The sequence below is a fragment of the Leuresthes tenuis genome, unplaced genomic scaffold (assembly GCF_036924035.1).
Source record: "Leuresthes tenuis unplaced genomic scaffold, fLeuTen1.0.hap1 SCAF_6, whole genome shotgun sequence".
NCBI lineage: Eukaryota > Metazoa > Chordata > Actinopteri > Atheriniformes > Atherinopsidae > Leuresthes > Leuresthes tenuis.
The window spans coordinates 3,568,106-3,589,402 of NW_027325360.1; positions in this window are offsets into that span (position 1 = coordinate 3,568,106).

Sequence of the window (21,297 nt, forward strand, 5' to 3'; positions counted from 1 at the left end):
TACAGTGAGGCAGCTTTCCGTTTGTAATGAGGTTACAGTAATCATGTTGGCGAGCATTTCCTCTTCAGTCTTGGGTGCAGTGATGGAGCTTTTTGCACGGCGCCTTTCCTGGAAAAGACGCCAACATTTCTTTCATAATAACACATTATTCAGTTTGAACTTCTTTACTTACTTCTGGATGTCACTGGAAACCAAACATGCCAGAATGAGGCAGATCAACCCAAGACGCATTTATCTGAAATGTTCAATCCTTTCATGTCTTCATGACTGAAAGGGGAAGTTATGACTGTAACCTTGCTCCATACTTTAGCTTCTGATGCACCTTGCAGCAGTTAAATGTTAAATATCTCAGGGAAACTCATTCTGTGTATCGCTGAACTTTGAATGAACTCCCCTTGCAGACCTGTGTGCAGAACATAAAACACCCGAGCACCACTATAAAAAGTGGTGCTCTGCTCGCTGTGAGAAGTACTCTGGAAAGAGCCCAATACTTTTTTCAGTGAAAAGTACAAGAAGAAAATGTTTAGAGGCTTTGGGGGTACAACAGAGGCTCTTTAGGATAGGTCCCTGGACCCCAGTACCTGACTGGTTTGCTGCTTTTTCTGGCGTTATCTGAATATGACGGCGAGTTGTGCTCAGCTGATGCAGATTCTTCTGAGAAGAACACATCCGCTGTTGTGATAAAGCAGCATCTCCTTGCTCGACTTTTTCTGCTCGTGTAGCAGCTAAAGGTGACATCTAACTTTTAACCAGCACTAACAGACGTATCACTCCTGTTCTTAACTCCCTTCATTGGCTTCCTGTCCTTTATAGAACTGATTTTAAACTTTTAATATTTGTTTTTAAAGCTCTTAATGGCCCCATCGTATTTATCTGAGCTTTTAACTGTAACCCTGGCAGAGCTCTGAGGTCAACAAATCAACATTTTCTGTAAGTGTTCAGGTTAAAATACAAGCCCTGGGGTGACCGAGCCTTTTCCGTTGCTGCCCCCAGGCTCTGGAATAAGCCCCCCCCCCTGAGATGCTTCTTATTTCTGACCTGGGCCTCTTTAAATCTAGGCTAAAAACATACTTATTTCAGATGGCTTTTAATACCCAGTAATATGGTGACACTTTTATATTATTTTATTCAATTTTGCTGTATTTTATTGCGTTTACTGTTATTTTATTGTTTTGTACTTATTCTTTTCTTTATTTATCATCTGCTGTAAAGCACTTTGGTACCGAAATGGATCGTTGTAAAGGGCTGTAGAAATAAATTACATTTGCATCTTTTTATGCCTTTTTTTTTTTTTTTTTTAAACCAATTTGTAACAACTTTTTGAGATGTGTGACACAGACTTTGGTCAAAATACCGGTTGGTTTAAGCACTGTGTATTAACCCTGTTTTGACACCTCTTTCTTAACGGTCTGTTTTCAGGGATGGAGACTTTGCAAATGCTCCAGCCTTCCCTTTTGGTGAGCTCAGTGGCTATTTACCCCCAGTTACCTGTCATCAAAACGAGCAACAATTGAGAATAGCTGTTGGAGATAAACTGTGTGTCCTCCTCTTTGAGGGAGGATCAAAACATAGTTCTCTCACACATCTGGAGATAAACTAAAGGACATAACTTGTTCAGTATAACCTGGAATACCTTCAGATCACTGAGAAATGTCTTTATCCAGTGGATAAATCCAGCTTTCAGTCCAGCCAGGTCCTTCTCTCAGATATCAGGGTCGTGAAAGCTGAAGCAACAGAGAGGTTAGTGTCAGAGGGGATGTCGAATGGCTGAGAATGGATTGGGAAGGACTACATGACCAGAAGTCCCTCCAAAGACTTCAAAAACATTGGCAATCAGGGACAAAACCAAAACATATGAATATGACTGTCAGAAGATTGTTTGTATCTGTTGCAGGCATCACTTATTATAGAGTGAATTCTGGCTAATTTGTGTAGAAGCTTTCCATTGGATTAAGCCGTGGCGGGCATGTATTGGGGAAGAATGGACCTAATTTAGGGCCGTTTCCCTGTCCTGATCTGTTAGTTTCATGTTTAAGTTATGCTGAGGACACCCTTTGCAGATCTCTTTATATGCAATGAAAAATATATTTGGTGATAAACAAAAAAAAGAAGGAATTGACAGCAGATTTGTTGATTCTTTGTGTTTTTAGCAGCTAAAATACGTGAAACATTAAGTAATTGGGACTTAAAGCCACAGACAGATCATTTTTCATTTTATAAACAAAAAAAAAACAATGGATTTATTCTGATAATATTCAGGAAACAACTGCAAGCTGCAGCTGTGATGCTTAAAATATGCCATTTGTGAGGATGCTGCTGCTGGTATTGGTAGTTTACACCATAAACTGGTGTCTTTAGTTGTTTATATATTGATGAAAAAAGGGATGCTTATGGAGTGTGGTCCTGTGAGTGGCTGTGCTGTTGCTCAGCATGTTTGGCAACTTGAGCAATAAGCAGGTGGGGGTGCTGCCTGCAGTCAGAAGGACGAAGGAGGACGAGTGGAAACAGCCTGGTCGTGCTGCCAGTTATTCTTAGAGCAGAGGAAACGAGCCTGGAGCCCAGAGGACCCACACACAGACGCACATGCATGTACAGAGAGGCATGCATCGTATACACAAAGACTCCAGCCGAGTAAACAGGCCCGAGAATGTGAGTAATGAGTAAAGGAGGGCAGCTTTAATGCCGTTTTTCAGGCTGAAGGTCATTAAACGGTAATTCTCTGCAGACTTCACACAGAAGTCCCACTGAGAATAAACTGCAGGCTCATGCTTTCAGCATATTTCTGCTGTGTCATCACTTCTGTGTAACAGCCATGTTTACATGTTCTTATCTCATATTCGAACATGAACACATGGTTCTGCTGCAGTTTGGCTGGTAGAACGGGGCAATTATTTGCTAAGCTGCAGCCCATTAAACCTATTGACAAATTCCACTTTGGTCCAGTTAGATGCTGCTGAACTCCTCTTTCTGCATGAGCTCGGATGCAGAATTCAGAGGAAACGGGGATAAAGTGAAAATAGCTGAAAGACATCTAGACTATCTAGAAATCTTTTATCTGATGTAGTTTTTATACTCCGATGTGGCTAAAGTCCAAAGAAGGACTAAACTAACTGGATTGGATGTGTTCAAACTATGAAGCTTTTTTTTTTTTTAATGCTTTATGAAATTCAAACGGGACAAGTTTAAAAAACTATCTGCAGCAGATGAACAAAATCTGATGAAAAATCCAGCTTTTCAATTGCTTTGAAAGAAAATCTGCAGCAACAAAACGTTCTGTTGACCAAGACGATGTCGCCTCACATTTCTTTTTCTCAGGACTCACTCACAGTCCTGTGATTCACTTTGCTTCTTGTTACATTTGATGGCGTTTTGTATTAAGTAATAATGTGCTCATAAAGCAGAATAATCCTTTTCTGTGTGGACCATCGGGTAACCTTTCTACTGTGGAGCGTTTATCTGGACCGGGCACAACCATCTGTGTCCACACCTTTCAGGCACCGACCACGGCTTCTGGACAGTTAATACCGGACTGGATAGTGTAGTGGTATGATTACCACCTTCCATGTGGGAGACCTGAGTTCAAATCATGAAAGGTACTACCTCCGGTAGGGGTCTTTACCCTACATGCCTACCTGTAAGTTGCTTTGGATAAAAGCATCTGCTAAATGCATAAACATAAACATAAGTAGGACAGATGAGGACCACTCATCATTTCATCACCACGACACATCGAGCATCATTAATTCTGAGCTGAAATCAGCTGAACTAACTTTCTGACATAGTTTTACTTCATAGATCTTTAAATCTGATCCCGGGATCCCAGATAAATGCATCTCAGCTCAATCGGTGTTTGGTCAGAGCTCTGAGGCGGGAACATCTGATAGAGAACGCTGGACTTCCTCAGCTTCCCTTTCTGCTGTTTAAGCTCACTTCCTGTCATTCTGCAGCTCCCTCAGCCACACTGGCTCTCTGTGGCTGTCTCACTTACACTTTTTATTCGTTTCACAGCTCTTTATAGCGAAGGAACCACCACTTCTTCTCCGAAGCAGGCTGTTGTGGACAAGTGGAGGTGATGGAGGTGGAGTTATATCCATGCATTATTTGTCCATTTCATGTTCAGACAAAAACCAACAAGTCAGGAAAACAACTTTTAGTTTTTGCTTCCTAAACCAAAATAAAAAAAATCAGATAAAACATGAATGAAGGTCCTAGTCCCCTGACCTGGAAGTTATCTCAGGTCTGTGTGTGCTGTGCACATACGATATAATATCTCCTCGTTTTCTTTATGATGTGCATTAAGGAAGTGAAAGATGAATTGGAGGGTTTTTGTTGCCACCTGTGGTTGGAGATATCCAACATCTGATTTCATTCAACCTTCTCGTGGGATTCTTCAGGCCTGCATGAGGGTGGAAGGATGTCATTTTGGGCATCTTTGAGCATCTATTTTAACCTGCTGATGGTAACTGCTGCAGTTTGTGTCAGATGATTAAATCCACTGTAAAAAATCTCTCTTCTTTCCCTGATTATGTTCCAGATGAAATCCCAGATGGAAAAAACGACGCCGACGCGTCACATAACTGCACTGAACATGTTTGATTGACTTTGGAAAAAAAGTTGGATCAATGAAATGACTCTTAAAAGTGACATTTTAACATGTAACAGAGATCAAATGTGTTAAACATGATAGGAAACATTGTACTTTATATGAATTAATCGTGATAATTAAAAGAGTTCAGATTTACTTACACAGTGTAGACGGACCAAAAATAACTCTCAGCTCACTTTGATTGATAAATAAATAAATAAGAGCGGCTGGTGATTTTTCATTTGATCAGAACAAGGTTGGTCATTTAGTTGAACAAAAATAAGGGAAAAAAAAGGTTTTTAAGTTTTAATTTAAGTCTGAAAATGGAATGAACGAAGGATTCATGGATTGAGTTACAATAGCAGCTGTCAGCATGAGGTTAACTACCGCAGGTCTGATCAATAAGTCAATGCTGTGCCCATCAGCCGAGCTGTTTCTCCACTGCTGTGGCTGTATTTATGGTCTATGTCAGTGATGATAGACGCACAACACATGGTGGGAACAAGCCACAAACAGTCTGTCGTGTAAAAATATGCTTCATTACAGCGCAAAAGGCTGCGTTCAATGACGTTACAAAACTGTCGCCACCTGGTGGGGCGACTCCGGCTCTAAACCATCCAAAAGCACGTCACAGAGTGCACAAAAATGCAGGATTTAATGCAAATTTAATGGCATGAAGCCGTTGGCTCTCTGAAAGATTTCCTCTTTGATGCATTGATCCTCGGAGGGAGCAGTAAACGCTGATTGTTGCGTGTAAACTCTCCACTAAAGTTATGAGATTGCATAACTTTACAAATAAGCAGTCTGATTTATGTGCACGTGCACATACATGGCAACGTGCACGTGCACATACATGGCAACGTGCACGTGCGTACCTGCTCGACAACAACCCGAAGATAATGAGTTTGATTCCATTGTTTTGGGGACAAACTTTGGTTGATGGCTTTTAAGACGAGTCAAAAAGAGAAGAACACAAAGGGGAAGATGTCCTTTAACCCGCTAAATCACTTATGTTTTTGTGTCAAATCGTTATTGGCCAAGCGAACTGCAGCCGGTGCAGCTCTGATGTTCAGACATGCTTACTGGGCTTTTGTTCTGTCAGAAAACTTCCATGTTTCTTCTGCCTCAAAAACATCAGTCGAGGTAATCGAATCAAACCCAAGTCTTCAAAATCCACAAAACAATCTTTCTTTGTATCCTTTAGCTTCATTTTAATGTTAAGAATCACACAGAAACCGTGCTAAAGCCACAGGTGTGTGTGATATCTGTAATAAGACAGGAGAGCATGTAACATGAGGCTCATAAAGACAAAAAGATCATTTTTTGAAGCGTTTCCTCACCGCTCTGGTAGCATTTTCAACGTTTTGACCTCCAGCTGTTGCCGCCGCCGCCTCCTGTTAACTCCAACAAACCATTTTAGGAGAACCAGAGGATGAATTCAGAAACGCTTCGTGTTTACGTGTCAAAAAAGTATTCCAAACATGTGAGCCAGCTTTGATTTGCAGTTTGTATCGAGGCTGTTAACCAGATCAAAGAGTCTCTGTTTGAGTGATCATCACGGGAACTTAAAAGCCACGAGAGAGACAAAGTGTTTCTCCCTGTCAGCCTTCCAGTCAAACGCCTGCTTCTTATCAAACTCATAACCCCGTGCACTTTGGATTTCCAGGAACTAACGGCCGATTCTTAGTTACGGCTTGATTACATTTCATTAATCTGCCTGCTAATGAAAGCTCAAGTGTTCGTAGAATTTATGAGCTCATGGAGGAGGAACACGAAGCTTTTAGATAAGAGTCTGATGCTAATTCTTCAGTTTGAAGAGCACAAACAGTTTTTATTTAGTGAATTGGCCATTCATTTGATTAACTGAACATAGATGGTGATATGTTGTGTGGCAGCAGAGATTCTGAGATCTCTCATTTGAATAAAAGTGGAAATGTTGCTTAGATTTATACATGAGAAGACAACATTTAAAGGGGAACTCCGGTATTTTTAAACCGAGACCTTATTTCTGGCATGAAATACGTTCATCTGCTCACTGAGAACAGTTTGGTGAAAGTCGGCGTCCTTCGGAAGATATTTAGATAACTGGAGATCCATATAACGGAGTGAACGGGGCTTAGAGGATGCAGCCTCTAAATAAGGCATTATCTGTCTTTATTTCACCAATACTTTAAGAAGAATGAATGATTGAACGTGTGCTATAGCTCTGTTAGCTCATAGCTGCTGTTATGTGGCTACTTGCAGCTATAGGAGAGCTAACGGAGGGATTTCTACACAGGCACTCTACTGGGACCACTTCATCCACACGCCCCCCTGCAGCACAGTTTATTCGCTCCGGTAAGAACATCCATCTTACTCAAAGTCGTCGTTCACGTTGTCAAAATCTGATAAATATCCTGCCATGTTGCACAAAACTATCAGCAGCAAACTCTGTGTGAAGTTAGCCGACTGTCACAGAGCACGGAGTGAATAAACTGTGCTGCAGGGGGGCGTGTGGATGAAGTGGTCCCAGTAGAGTGCCTGTGTAGAAATCCCTCCGTTAGCTCCGTTATATGGATCTCGAGTTATCTAAATAGCTTCCAAAGGACGCCACCTTTCGCCAAACTGTTCTCGGTGAGTAGATGAATGTATTTCATGCCAGAAATAAGGTCTAGGTTTAAAAGTACTGGAGTTCCCCTTTAAGCTTCAGTGCAGTAAGAAGCCCGGGTCTATGCACTGAATGCTAAATGAATCTAAATCTAAATGATGGAGTGCAAGTGAGCGCAGGTCAGGGTGACTCACCCCTACTCTGATAGCACCTGGCAGCTCGCACCCCCATCGTGAGATTATTGATCCATAGAAGAGAAATAATTTTACACATTTAACTTATTTGAGGTTTGCGGAATTGCACAATAATTCATTTTTTTAAGGATTTGAATCGATAAGATTCTTGTCATGATACCAAGATTCTGAACTATTTGTTCTTCTTCTTTGGTTTTGTGAAAGTGCTGCAGATTTTCTTGTGTTTGGAGGTCAGTTCATGCCTGCAGGTCCTGTGGTCTTTGAAGGCAGCATTGACTTCTACTACAAGGAGTAACCAGGTCCTCAGCTTTTAATCTTTCTCTGAATCTTCGTTATATGGGACATGAAGTAAAAACAGTGGCTTTGCAGTGCAACATTTACAAATGACAGAGGTTGTTTGCTTCTTATCTGGTTTCAGTTTCATTAAAAGTTACATTGTAAACCCAAAGCCACGGAAAAGACCGTCCCATTTCTTTTGCAAAATGAAAAAGACTGTATAAACCCTTTGGCTGTGAAAGCTTTGCTGTTGTTGACCTTGTAAATACCTGTAATTAGTTTTTCTAAACCCATTCAGACCCTCTGAACGGATCAGGTCTGAATGGCTTAAAGTCACCGGACATAAAAAGATTTCCTCGCTGTTCTCTTGCACCAATTTCACTTTGATTTTGTCAAATTGCTTCACATTCTTCACTTTGCCAGATGTATAGATTTTGTAAAGACCACATACAGTTTGTGTTTGAATTGATTTGCTCTTCGTTCCTGTTCAGCACAAAAAATCATAGAAACTGTAAAAATAACGACTTAACAGAATAAACAACTGTTATTACAGTTAAATGTACTTGTGCCTGAATGATGGTCATACTTAAAAGCTTAGTCCAACACCAGGTCAGTTCAATTCAATTAAATTTTATTTATATAGCGCCAGATTACAACAATTGTCATCTCAAGGCACTTAAGTAATATAGTCTAAGGAAATGTGATGTCATAGATGATCCAAATTAAAATAAATTGCACTGATTCTGACGTTTGCTTAAATCTTTACGTTGACACAGACAGTATGAAGCCTGTTTTAGAATCATGAGTTGATACAAAAGCAGTGTCCAGGACAGGCTGAAGAGTGTTTGGGGGACAAAGATGGGCAGAGGGTCTCCAGTTTGTTAACAGGTGTATCAGAAATTAAGCATTCAAGGAATCTGGAGGAGTTTCAGTGTGTAAATGGACGCCGTGTGCAGAAGGAGCATCCAGACTGCTGTCAGCAACCAGTCCCTGCAGCCAGGCTCTGTAGGTATGGGGCTGCATCAGTGTTCTTGGTGAAGCTCTTTTCCACTTCTGTGATGGCAGCATTAATGCAGAAAAGTTATTTTCCAAGGACGTCCGTGCATTTTTCAAGCAGACCACATTCTGCACACATTCCCAAGGCCTGGCTGAGGAAGAGGAGGGTGCTGGCCTGCAGTCCTGACCTGCCCCCAGATGGAAAATTCACCGATGACAACCTGTTACTGCAGCACATCTCATTGGATGTTGGCAGATGTTCGTTGGCATCTTGCTGTGAGACTAAATGGCAACACCACAAAGTGATTTAAAGCTTTTTTTCCAAACTTTTTTGATTGTGTTGCAGGGCTGATTGAGATTTTTTTAGGCTTAGTTAAGCCAGATAACCAAAGGAGATCCTTGATTTGTTGAGCTTGCTTAGCTGTTCAGATAACAGCAGGGAGTGAGGTCTGTGGGGAAAAGACTGGAGAGCTACTGTGAGCTTCTCCTCATAAGAAGGGAGTGTGTCCACTCTCAGGTGGCCCTTCAGTAGCAGTTCAGCAAGCCATAGATGGGAAGCTTCAAGCACTAAATCAAAGGGTCACGTTAGATCGTTGGAGCTACATCCCACTAAGTCATGAACAAGAAGGGAAACGAGCTTAATTTGGAGGACTGGTGAACACTTGGTGAACCCTGCCAAATTACAACCACTGCTAATTAACATCAGAATAAGCAATGAGCCAAAAATAACGGGGGAAACTGGCCTTAAAGGGTTTCTCCACAGTTCATAATGAGTCTTTTCTCCACAGATGAACTCACATTCTCTCTGTCAGACTCGATAAATTAGATTGTTGAGCGACTTTGGCAGAAGCAGGCCACAGCTGTCAGGGTAACAAAGCTGTTTTCTCTTTGAATTGATTTGAGGAAATGTCGGAATAACACTCGGCACCACCCTGGTCAAGTCTTTTCTTAAGGGAAACCACGTTAACACTGTTCATTTTCCTTTTCTGGCTCGAGCTGAGAGTTAACACGAGGATTTAATGTTCCTGAATGCTTTTCAAAGACCTTTTGGACCTTCGGACCTTTGCTAAATCTCTTCATCTGACCACAGGGCTTTTAAGACAAATAGGCTTCTCATCCAGTAACACTTTGTTTTCTGCTGATGGCTGTGTATCATTAAACTGTCAGCTGCTTGTCTGCTGCAGCTCTGAGTGTAATTACACTCCAGTCTAGCTCAGATGTTCTTATTTTATTATCTCATAAGAGAGGTTTAATTGCCTCACTCATGCCTGAATGTATTGCTGTTGATAGGAAAGAACTCTACAGAAGTTAATAATCCCTTAAAAACTCATCCATGTTCCTTAAATCCTACATTTCAGAAAGCTCTCGTGGCTTTAAATGGCTATGGGGGGGTTCGGCTCCACTCCTTTTTCCTCAATCAGTAAATAGTAATCTATGGATGTGTTAATTTGGCTTAGTCTCCGCCCTCCAACAGATGACTCATCCTGCTCCGTCCTTATTTCATATTTGGATTGACTCAGCAAAACGTCTTTGAACCAGCGACCAAATTTCAAGAAGAATCACAATCGGACAAAGTCACACGTTCTGTTTTCAAAGTAAATAAAGAGGAACATGGCTTCTTTCCCACGACCTTTCGTTCCTCTGCTGATCCCTTCCTAATTCGCCTCCTACCATGGTTGCTCCCAACCTCTCCACCTTCCTCCCGGCGAGCTGCAGCAGCACAGTCAGCACGGTTTCTGTGCTGCACACAAAGAGAGCATCAATAATGGAAGCAGCTGCTAATTAATCATTGAAAACAGCAGGAGTGGAAGCTGTGGTCCACGACAGAGGCTATGCAGTGTGTGGGGGGGGGTGGGGGCTTGTAATTATGATGTTGTGAGGAGATAAATCAGTTTAGTCACATTGTGGAGACTCCTGAACAAGCTGCTGCCCACAGTTAGTATGGATGGGTGTTTGTGTGGGAGGCCAGGCACCCCCCACACACTGGGGGGGCAGGAGCAGGAGTTCCTCCTTGGAGTTACGCCCCCTACAGGACAGGCAGCTGCACTATTCATGTGTGAAGTGCGTTTAAAGTGAATATCTGGTCTGAGCTCCTTTATTCTCCAACTCAGCCTGAACCCTCTGAGACGAGCTTTCTGTCATTTCTTTAAGGAGTCTTCAGGAATAGTTCTCCAGGCTTCTTGAAGGACATCCCAAAGCTCTTCTTTGGATGTCGGCTGCCTTTTGTTCCGTTCTCTGTCAGATGATCCCACACTGCTTCAATAATGTTGAGGTCCGGGCTCTGGGGAGGATTCATCCCTCCATAAGACCTGTTGCCACTGATTTTCAGTCCATTTCTTGTGTCATTTGGCACAGCTCAGCCTTTTCTCCCTGTTTCCCTTCCTTAAGAACGGCTTCTTGACAGCCACCCTTCCATGGAGACCATTTCTGATGAGGCTTGGGCCAACAGTAGATGGATCAGCTGAAGGTCCAGATGCATCTCTCAGGTCCTGTCAGGTCACAGCTGGATTTTTTCCTCTTTCTTAAGGACATCACTTTCAGATCCTGTTCATCTGCCCCAGATAGTTGTTTAGGCCTGACACTTCTTCTTTTGTCCTCCACTTGTCCAGTTTCCTCAAATGTTTTAAGGACACACTGCACACCATGCTGAGATATGCCAAGTTTTCAGCTAATAGCTCTTTGGGAATCACCTTGTTGCTGCAGAAATCCTATTTTCTGTCTGTCAAACTGTGTTTTCTTTGCTTTTTTTCATAGATGCAGCTAAAGAAACGGGAACAAATGTGTCTTTGTGCCTGAAGATACTTTTGATGCTTTTATGATGCTTGAATTTCCAAAGAAAACCTTTGAAAAACCTTCAGAAAGCCTGGAGAACTATTGCTCATGACCACCTTAAAATATTACAAGCAAGTCTTGGCTGCTTGGAAGCAAAATATAAAGAAATGATTCTTTAGCACACCACTGCATATAGTTTCCTGAAAATAAGAAGGAACATTCAAGGATCAATTTCACTGGTATCTGTGGGTGGAACCACAGCATTGGAAGTGCTGCAGGCTAACACACAAACCTGTTTCATGTTATTCATTAGTGTTGATGCGATTTGAAGGTCGAACAAGATCATAAGACAAACCAACCAGCTGACACACATGAATTATCTGGTTGCCGTATTTTCAGCTTTTTTCAGACAAATAAATTCCTCTTTTTGCCTGATTCTTTGCCTCAGGCATGTTTCTTTCAGCACAGATAAAGTAAAGTTAACAGTAGATGCTTTAGTTCAGGACTTTTTGGGCTGATTGTTGAAAAGCAAAAATTGAAACGTAGTCATTCAATATGAGAGACAACAATTATCGTACAGTCTCTTGCTGTAGTTCGACAGATAGACACCACCTGCTTCACCTCCAACATCTGGAGTGATTAGCCCATCGATATAGATTCTTTTGTACTCTAAAGTGAACGTCCTGTACCCCTGTAATGTTCTCCAGATTGGATCTACAGCTGTTGGTTGATTTATCAAGAAGTAGAACTCGTAGAACTTGATTTATCAAGAAGTTGGACCACGTGTCAGCATGTTTCTCAAGCTTAAACATCAGAAACAAGTCATCGTTGGTTCAAGTTGATGACATTTTAAGGTCATAATGTGAGCCACAGCAACCTGAAACATTGTGAAAACTTGTCAATGTTTGATAAAGCTTTCATTTCAAAGTATCTAAAGCAGACAGAAATATGAAAGAAAAACATTTAGACATTAAAGCTTTAAAAACAGACTCCAGAATTAAATATCCTGCCATGTTGCACAAAACTATCAGCAGCAAACTCCGTGTGAAGTTAGCCGACTGTCACAGAGCACGGAGTGAATAAACTGTGCTGCAGGGGGGCGTGTCGATGACATCATCCCAGTAGACGAGTGTGCAGAAAGCCTCTATAAGCCCCCCGATAGCCGCCAATAACAACAACACAGCAGCTATGAGCTAACAGAGCTATAGCACACGTTCATTCATTCATTCTTCTTAAAGTATTGGTGAAATAAAGACAGATAATGCCTTATTTAGAGGCTGCATCCTCTAAGCCCCGTTCACTCCGTTATATTGATCTCCAGTTATCTAAATATCTTCCGAAGGACGCCGACTTTCACCAAACTGTTCTCGGTGAGCAGATGAACGTATTTCATGCCAGAAATAAGGTCCAGGTTTAAAAATACCGGAGTTCCCCTTTAACTAAGATAAATGGCCATGATGAAACACATCAGTGCTGGTATTGATACTAACATTTTTACTAAGCTTAGAAAAGAAAAATCCTAATTTCACGGAGTGTAAATGACTCAGAATGCTGTCTGCTGTTTCAGATCATCCTGAAACATTCACGCTCAACACTTGCATTGATTAGATTTGGACGATTTGTGGACGTCAGACAGCCACGCTCACACTTAACTGACGCTGTCATTTAACGCCAAAACTGCAGATATGGACCATATTTGGGCAAAACATCCTTTTCCATCTGGGAATTACACAAACAAAAGCAACTTCAGCTGGTGCAAACACACAAAAAACTGGTCAACAACTTGTTCTCTGACTTGGAAGTCATCAATCTCAGTTCTCAGGAATGTGAGGAGGTTAAAAGTTAGTTATTTCCGTGACCTCTGTAGTAAACGGAGGCATCACTGTGCTCGTCACACCGCAGATATGATGTGCAACTTATTCAGACAGCCTTCAGCTGGAGTGTGGAGCTGCTCATCATCATTGTTCTGAGCTGGAAGTCAACCCCAATGAGGAAACACGTTTATCTTGTTGTTTCCTGCTGCAGCTGCCTCTGCCTCTGGCTTCGAAACTCACACCACAGCATCAAATACACAGTTAAAGTATCTGTTTTCTCACTGCAGGGAGACCAAATGTTCAGTTAGAAGCATTAAACGTGTTGTTGAGCAGTTTGAGCACATTCATATGTTCATTTCTCTTTTCTCACCCATTGATTTAAATCTGATTAAAGCCTAATGTCAGACATGAGCTGTGTCTTTTTGTCCCTCCTTCTGCTCTAACATGAAAACTGACTCATGACTTTTGAAAGTTTGTCTCTTCTGTTGTTCATATATATTTAACAAAATAGTTTTTTTCAATCTTTTTTTTAGCCAAAACAGACCATCTCATGGACAGATTTGCTTTCTCTGTGTTCACTCTGTCCCGTTTCCAGTGCCTTCGAGGGTCTCTGGGTAGTGGGGTTGATCTTGGGCTCCGGCTGCATTGATTTGCCTCCAGCTGCTTCAGCACAATGCGGCCCAGTGTTGAGGGGAGAGCAGCTCTGTTATCAGTCTGCCTCATGATCTGCAGGTGCAGCTGCAAAACACCAAACCAGAACCACACAGAGGCTGCGATCACACTGCAGGTCTGATGCTCATCTGCATCCTCACATGTGACTAATATTATGGTTTCAACTCTTAACGTCCATAAAGTTTTAGCTGCAAACTTCTGCTGAGATTATTTAGGCTGTGAATTCCCAGGAAATTGTTAAAATTACAATCTAATTTATGAGAGCCAGAATGATGTGTTCAAGTTGCTGTTTTGACAGAAAAAACTGTGAAAGAAATACCAAAAATATTTGATTTACTGCCTTTTGTTGACGAAGTTGTGGCACGAATGAACGCGTATTATTGCTCTGAAGTGGTCCCAGTAGAGTGCCTGTGTAGAAATCCCTCCGTTAGCTCTCCTATAGCTGCAAGTAGCCACATAACAGCAGCTATGAGCTAACAGAGCTATAGCACACGTTCATTCATTCATTCTTCTTAAAGTATTGGTGAAATAAAGACAGATAATGCCTTATTTAGAGGCTGCATCCTCTAAGCCCCGTTCTCTCCGTTATATGGATCTCCAGTTATCTAAATATCTTACGAAGGACGCCGACTTTCACCAAACTGTTCTCTGTGAGCAGATGAACGTATTTCATGCCAGAAATAAGGTTTAAAAAATACCAGAGTTCCCCTTTAATACCCAAGAGTTTGATTTAGGGGACATTTATTTCAGTTTAAGGGACATTTCTAAATGAAAAGCTGACCTCTGAAACTATATCTGACATGAATTTAAGGAGTTTGAAAGCAAATTTAGGCTGGATAAGTCCTTAAATGAAGGCTTAAACGAGCCATTACACTTTATATGTTCAAGCGTTTGGATTAAAAGTTATGATTGATAAAAAGTATAAAGAGGTTTAAAAATACCAGAGTTCCCCTTTATGTGGGTATAGAAAATGGATGGATATATATCCTCAAAGACTCAAAATTCTCAAACTTATTTTTCTAACTTATCATGAGATGGTAGGTGACTAAATATAAAGGATGTAAATGTATCACGTCATTAAAAACACTTTTCTGGCTCCATAACTCAGGAACTGAAGGGAAGATTTTGACCATAGTTCTGGATCAATGAAAATAATCCTTGATGCACATTGAACCGTTTTCTGTAGATCTTTTCTGTCTGAAGATGTGTTTTAAGAATATGCCGAATGTTCGAGGAGAATCGCATTTACTGGCCAAACATGCACTTACGGCGTCACATTCCTTGGAAGTCTTCACTGCATTCATTACACAAGTGAGGCAGACATGATGTAAACTGTAAACTCATGGGTCGGTCAGGGCCTGTAACACTAAAGATGTAATTCTAGTTTAAAGCATGTTTACTCTCTTGGAAAGCACACTCCACATTTTCTACAAGCACGAGCATCCATCCAAATATTGAAATAACCGAAGCTTCAGCTGACATCTTGTATGTGATTTACAGTACTGTGCAAAAGAAATCTTAAACCATTCTTCATTTCTTTACGTATTTTCCTTCCAACCTGCCAGACTTTCTTATACTCTTTTAAGGTGGTCTTGAGCAGTAGTTCTCCAGGCTTTCTGAAGGTCTTTTAAAGGTCTTCTTTGGAAATTCAAGCACCATGAAATCATCAAAAGTATCTTCAGGCACAAAGACACATCATTTGTTCCCATTTCTTTAGCTGCATCTATGAAAAACAGCAAAGAAAACACAGTTTGACAGACAGAAAATAGGATTTCTGCAGCAACAAGGTGATTCCCAAAGAGCTATTAGCTGAAAACTTGGCATATCTCAGCATGGTGTGCAGTGTGTCCTTAAAACATTTGAGGAAACTGGACAAGTGGAGGACAAAAAAAGAAGTGTCAGGCCTAAAAAACTATCTCCAGCAGATGAACAGGATCTGAAAGTGATGTCCTTAAGAAAGAGGAAAAAATCCAGCTGTGACCTGACAGGACCTGAGAGATGCATCTGGACCTTCAGCTGATCCATCTACTGTTGGCCCAAGCCTCATCAGAAATGGGCTCCATGGAAGGGTGGCTGTCAAGAAGCCGTTCTTAAGGAAGGGAAACAGGGAGAAAAGGCTGAGCTGTGCCAAATGACACAAGAAGTGGACTGAAAATCAGTGGCAACAGGTCTTATGGAGGGATGAATCCTCCCCAGAGCCCGGACCTCAACATTATTGAAGCAGTGTGGGATCATCTGACAGAGAACGGAACAAAAGGCAGCCCACATCCAAAGAAGAGCTTTGGGATGTCCTTCAAGAAGCCTGGAGAACTATTCCTGAAGACTCCTTAAAGAAATGACAGAAAGCTTGTCTCAGAGGGTTCAGGCTGTGTTGGAGAATAAAGGAGCTCAGACCAGATATTCACTTTAAAGCTGCTCAGAACTGTACAAACTCTCCTCTGTGTCAGACTCATCAGGGAACAGCTCTTACTTCCCGCTCTCTGTAGCTCTATCCTGCAGAACAGGGACATTTAAACCACTGAGCGACCTGACCATTAACAGGCTGCATCACCTCAGCCTCCTCGTGATGAACATGCAGAGATTCTTAGCGCTGATGGTCGAAACGCTGTACTTTTTTATGGAAAAGTGCCAAACATGCGGTCTGATCCGAGCAGCCGGGAGAGTTCACAGGTTCACGAAGGTTATGATGTGAACGAGATAAAAACACAGTGTTGGCCTATTATAAGTCTGATATCGGGAGACAACAGCTTGTTCTGTTTGCCTCTGAGTTTGACGAGACAAAGCCGGCAGTGTTTCTGCAGCTGAAGCTGATCTCAGATAAACTGCCAGATGTTTGCTGCCATCCGGTGGTTTAACCGGACTCCTGCCGAGCTGAAGACGAGGAGAAGAAGAGATGATTGGCCCTTTTCTTAGTTTGGTGTTTAATTCTTCTGGGAAGTTCCCTCTTTCCTTCACTTTTTGTTCATTTTATGCCCACGTGATCCTCTGCCTGCAGACTAGGATTTCCTTTATTTTCTTCCTCAGTCTTTTCCTGCCAGCTCATTTCTCTCTGTCATCTTTTTCTTTTCTTTTGTTTAATCATCCTTCTATCTTCCTCCCAGCTCTCTAACCTTTGGCATTTCCCTTCTTCTCTTCCTTCTAATTTCCTCAGCTGCTTTCTGTCCATTTAGAATGAAATTTTGTGCTTTTTATCCTCTTTTTTTCTGCGTCACATATCTTCTTCCTGTTGTCACTGCTCCTCTTGTGAAATTGCTTACAATTTTGCTAGCAAAAAGATGGAGAAAGCATCAAAAAGGATATAGATTTTGAGACAAATTGGGAAAGAGATGAAAGACGGGGGGGCTGAGCAGAGCTTTTGTAGCCTATGACATAAATAAAGATAAAACCACAAGCCTCGCAGAAAAGGTTGAGTCTCAGCACCTCAGGGTGAAGTCGACCAGCAGAGGAGGCTGTGGTCACACGGTTAATTCCCCTCCTCTGACTGCAGCTCCCTCACAGTTTGTGCTTTCAAAGCCTTGTGTGAGGATTTGTTAAAGCTCCAGTTTTTATTTCATATTGCCCCCACCCCATGGTCAGAAATAAGAGCGAAGAAAATCACAAGGATGATAAATAATGAGGATAAACACTGAAGGGGCACAATGAATATACTCTGCTGCTTGTATTGAACAGAAAATGTAGTTTATGCAGTTTATGGTTCTATTGAACTGCTTCTCTGACTCGTTTCTATCGTTTTGTCCATCCCATATTTATACTTGGAGAGCTTCAGAGTAAGTGGGGCACAAAGTGCAGCCTCATGCATGATCGGCAGCTGATAACTGGCAGCTACAGCACACCATTATTTAGGTACAGGAGTATTCCATCATATTTTTTAATCGATTAAATGCGTTATCAGATAAGCTGCTCTGATGGGCAGAGGGAGGGAGCTGAAGGAAAATACGATGGGTCGTTCCTTCTGTTCTCCGCTGATTTCCATTAAAATGCTAACGTGAAACGTTCCCTCGTGTTTGTGGACTCGTGAACTGGCTGCTTGCTGCGATGCTGTAACTTTGACATTGTTTTGACGTCATTAAAATGGACGCACTGTACAGTATTTTCTCTTTTCTTTTCTCTGAAATACTCCCAAACTTTAGACATTTTTCCTCATCGTGTTCTCCACATTTCTGTGAATTAAACGACGCATCGAAGTAAATAATTAGTATTGAGCATGTTTTGTAATGGAGTTACTCAAGGAATCGTTACAGCCCTAAATGGTTCATTTATTTACTTTTTTCCCCCTGGTGTACCTAATAAACTGCTAACAGAGTATGTGTAAAAGAAGCTAAACAAGCTAAGCTACAAACATATTTTCATATAAAGACAAAAGGTTTCCAAACAGGCTATTAAATCTGAACTTGGTAACATGAAAACTGCTTAAACTATCAATCACTACATCCTGACAGCAATGCATGACCAAATGGCTTCACCTGGCTCCTCTTCATGCTTCTAAATGAAAGGAAATAGCCAGTCAGAGCCTCTGACTGGTGTACCAGTGGTTTTGGTTCTTTGCCTTTGCATGCACCACAGCATCCTCTGCAGGGAGGGGCTTTTGAGGCAGAGCTGAAGCACAGCAGAGAGGGAGGTGTGGCGTCCTTTATCTTCAAAGTCGGTAAATTCTGCTTTAAATCGTCTCTAATTTATTAGATTTGTTTTGTGCAAAGTGGTCCATGTTAATGTTGGGGCTGTTTTTTGTTTAATCAATTATTAATAATTTGAAAATATCTCAAATTAACTGCAGTAAAGTGTGTGTAACATCTAACAAAACATAACACATCTCATGGCGTGTAACATATGCTCTCAGATTCACAGGCAGAATGAGTGATTTAGCTTCGCTTTATTTCTGCACAGTTAGATCGACCTTCATCCTCCGAGCTGAGGTGGTGAGGGTGATGAAACTCTTTTGCATCGTGGTGCTGATATAAGATGACAAACTGCCATCAGTGAGGGCGACATGTGCCCACGTTGTGTAATCCAACACCTTCTGGCTTCTCTCTCTCCGCTAAAAATACCAGCGGGATCTGGACCTCCGTCTGATACCTTTCCCCGGGGTCGTCGCTCTCATACTTCAGCCTAATAAAAAAAGCAGATCTGAAGCGTCGCCACTCCTGATGAAATCTCACACAGAGGCGTCACGCTGTCTAATCGCTCCATAAACAGAGATCATCTCTGTCAGCGTGGCGAGGAAGGATCTCCGGTTGAAATGCGTTGACGGATGGCGCAGCAGCCGCCGCCGCTCTCTGCAGGACGGCCAACAAGCTGAGCCGTGTCAGCTGAGGTCAGCTGTGGACGACCTCTGGGTCACTGGCGTTGAGGCTTCTCTCCGGTGACTGAAAGTGTTGCATGAAAACAGCAGATAGAAGTCAGACAGCTGCAGCTGCTTCAGATTTCAGCGTTGGTCTGGATTTCAGAACTTTAGACTCTGCTGTTGGCTGTTTAGTCACAAACCAACATTTGATTCACAAAAAACATATGAGAGGCAGAATCAGATCAGAACTTCCAGATTTGTTGTGATTGCTGTTTTTTTTCTGTTCCGTTCAAAGCTTGTTTACTCGTGTTGCTTCATTTACCTGCTTGTAAGATCACCAGAGTCACGATGCCATGAGTGTAGCTTTTTCTTCCAAAGAAAGGTGGATTCAGTGAGATGTTTTCTGTATTATCAACAGAGGAGCTGAGGTGCAACTGAAGCAGCTTCCCTGAAGCTTTTTAAGACTGATGCAATCATCTGTGGAGGATGGAAACTCTCACGAAAATAAATAATAAATAAAATAAATAAATAAAAATGGCTAAAAAGAAGTATACAAACAGAAGGATACAAACACGTGCTACAATGAAGTGTAGAAAATCAAATAAAAATGGCTAAAAAGAAGTTTAGATGCCAATAAATACAGCTCATATAGAAAATAATTCAAAAACGTGCTACAATGAAGTGTAGAAAATCAAATAAAAATGGCTAAAAAGAAGTTTAGATGCCAATAAATACAGCTCATATAGAAAATAATTCAAAAACGTGCTACAATGAAGTGTAGAAAATCAAATAAAAGTGGCTAAAAAGAAGTATACAAACAGAAGAATACAAACACGTGCTACAATGAAGTGTAGAAAATCAAATAAAAATGGCTAAAAAGAAGTTTAGATGCCAATAAATACAGCTCATATAGAAAATAATTAAAAAACGTGCTACAATGAAGTGTAGAAAATCAAATAAAAATGGCTAAAAAGAAGTTTAGATGCCAATAAATACAGCTCATATAGAAAATAATTCAAAAACGTGCTACGATGAAGTGTAGAAAATCAAATAAAAATGGCTAAAAAGAAGTATACAAACAGAAGAATACAAATACGTGCTGCAATGATGTGTAGAGTGGGAAATAAACTGTATCCATTTAATATGTCAGCACTTTAAAATAACTGAATAAAGTATTTTTCTATTATATTCTTTAAGAGATAAATAGGTTTTAGAGAAATAAAGGAAAACAATGACCTTGAATTAAGTACAAAGGCTTAAAGAATAAATGTATAGATGACTGTTTGCTGATAACATCAACGAATAACATTAAGAGTTAAATAAAAAGGAAAATGGTTGATAACAGTTGGAAATTAAAGAAGAAATATGAATCAGTTTCATATTCTATACACTAATCAATACATAGATTCAGTATTTACTCTATTTTAGTAACATTTATTGGTATATTAATTGATTTATTGAGCTTTTAATTGGTTTATTCTGATTAATATGTTCATGTGATTAAAAACAAAGTCGTGATGTGGTGACTGAGTCGATATTAATTTAAAAACAGACTTTAGAGCTCTGAGTGTTAGAATATTCCTATATTTTTTCATGATTAAAGCAAATTAAAATGTGGTTTTGGCAGCAGCAGCAGACACACCTTCACTGTGTGATCAGTACAGTGAGACAACGAAGAGATTTCCCTGACCGGTGATAGAATAGATGGATTATTTATCACATTCACTGGATTTAACAAATACATTCAAGTTTATTTTAATATGCACAATCTCTCAATAATCATGATATAACATTTACAGACATGGAAGGGCTTTTTGACACCTGTCTTTTACTTTCTTTTAGGGAAACAGTCTTTGAATTTCCATTGATCAGAGGCCACGATTGTGTTGATAACATTAGATTCTACACAGATGTTCCCACTTATAATTAGTCCTAAAGCCAAAACTAAGTAAGTCATATCACTGCTTCAACCCTGAAATGAGATTATAACAAAAATCCACATCATGTCTTGATGCTCTGCAGAGGTGAAAACATGTGGTTTTACATCAATTTTTCAACAGTGACATCCAGTGTGTCAAAGCATCATCAGCCAGAGCGCAGATTCACTGAAGAATCACATT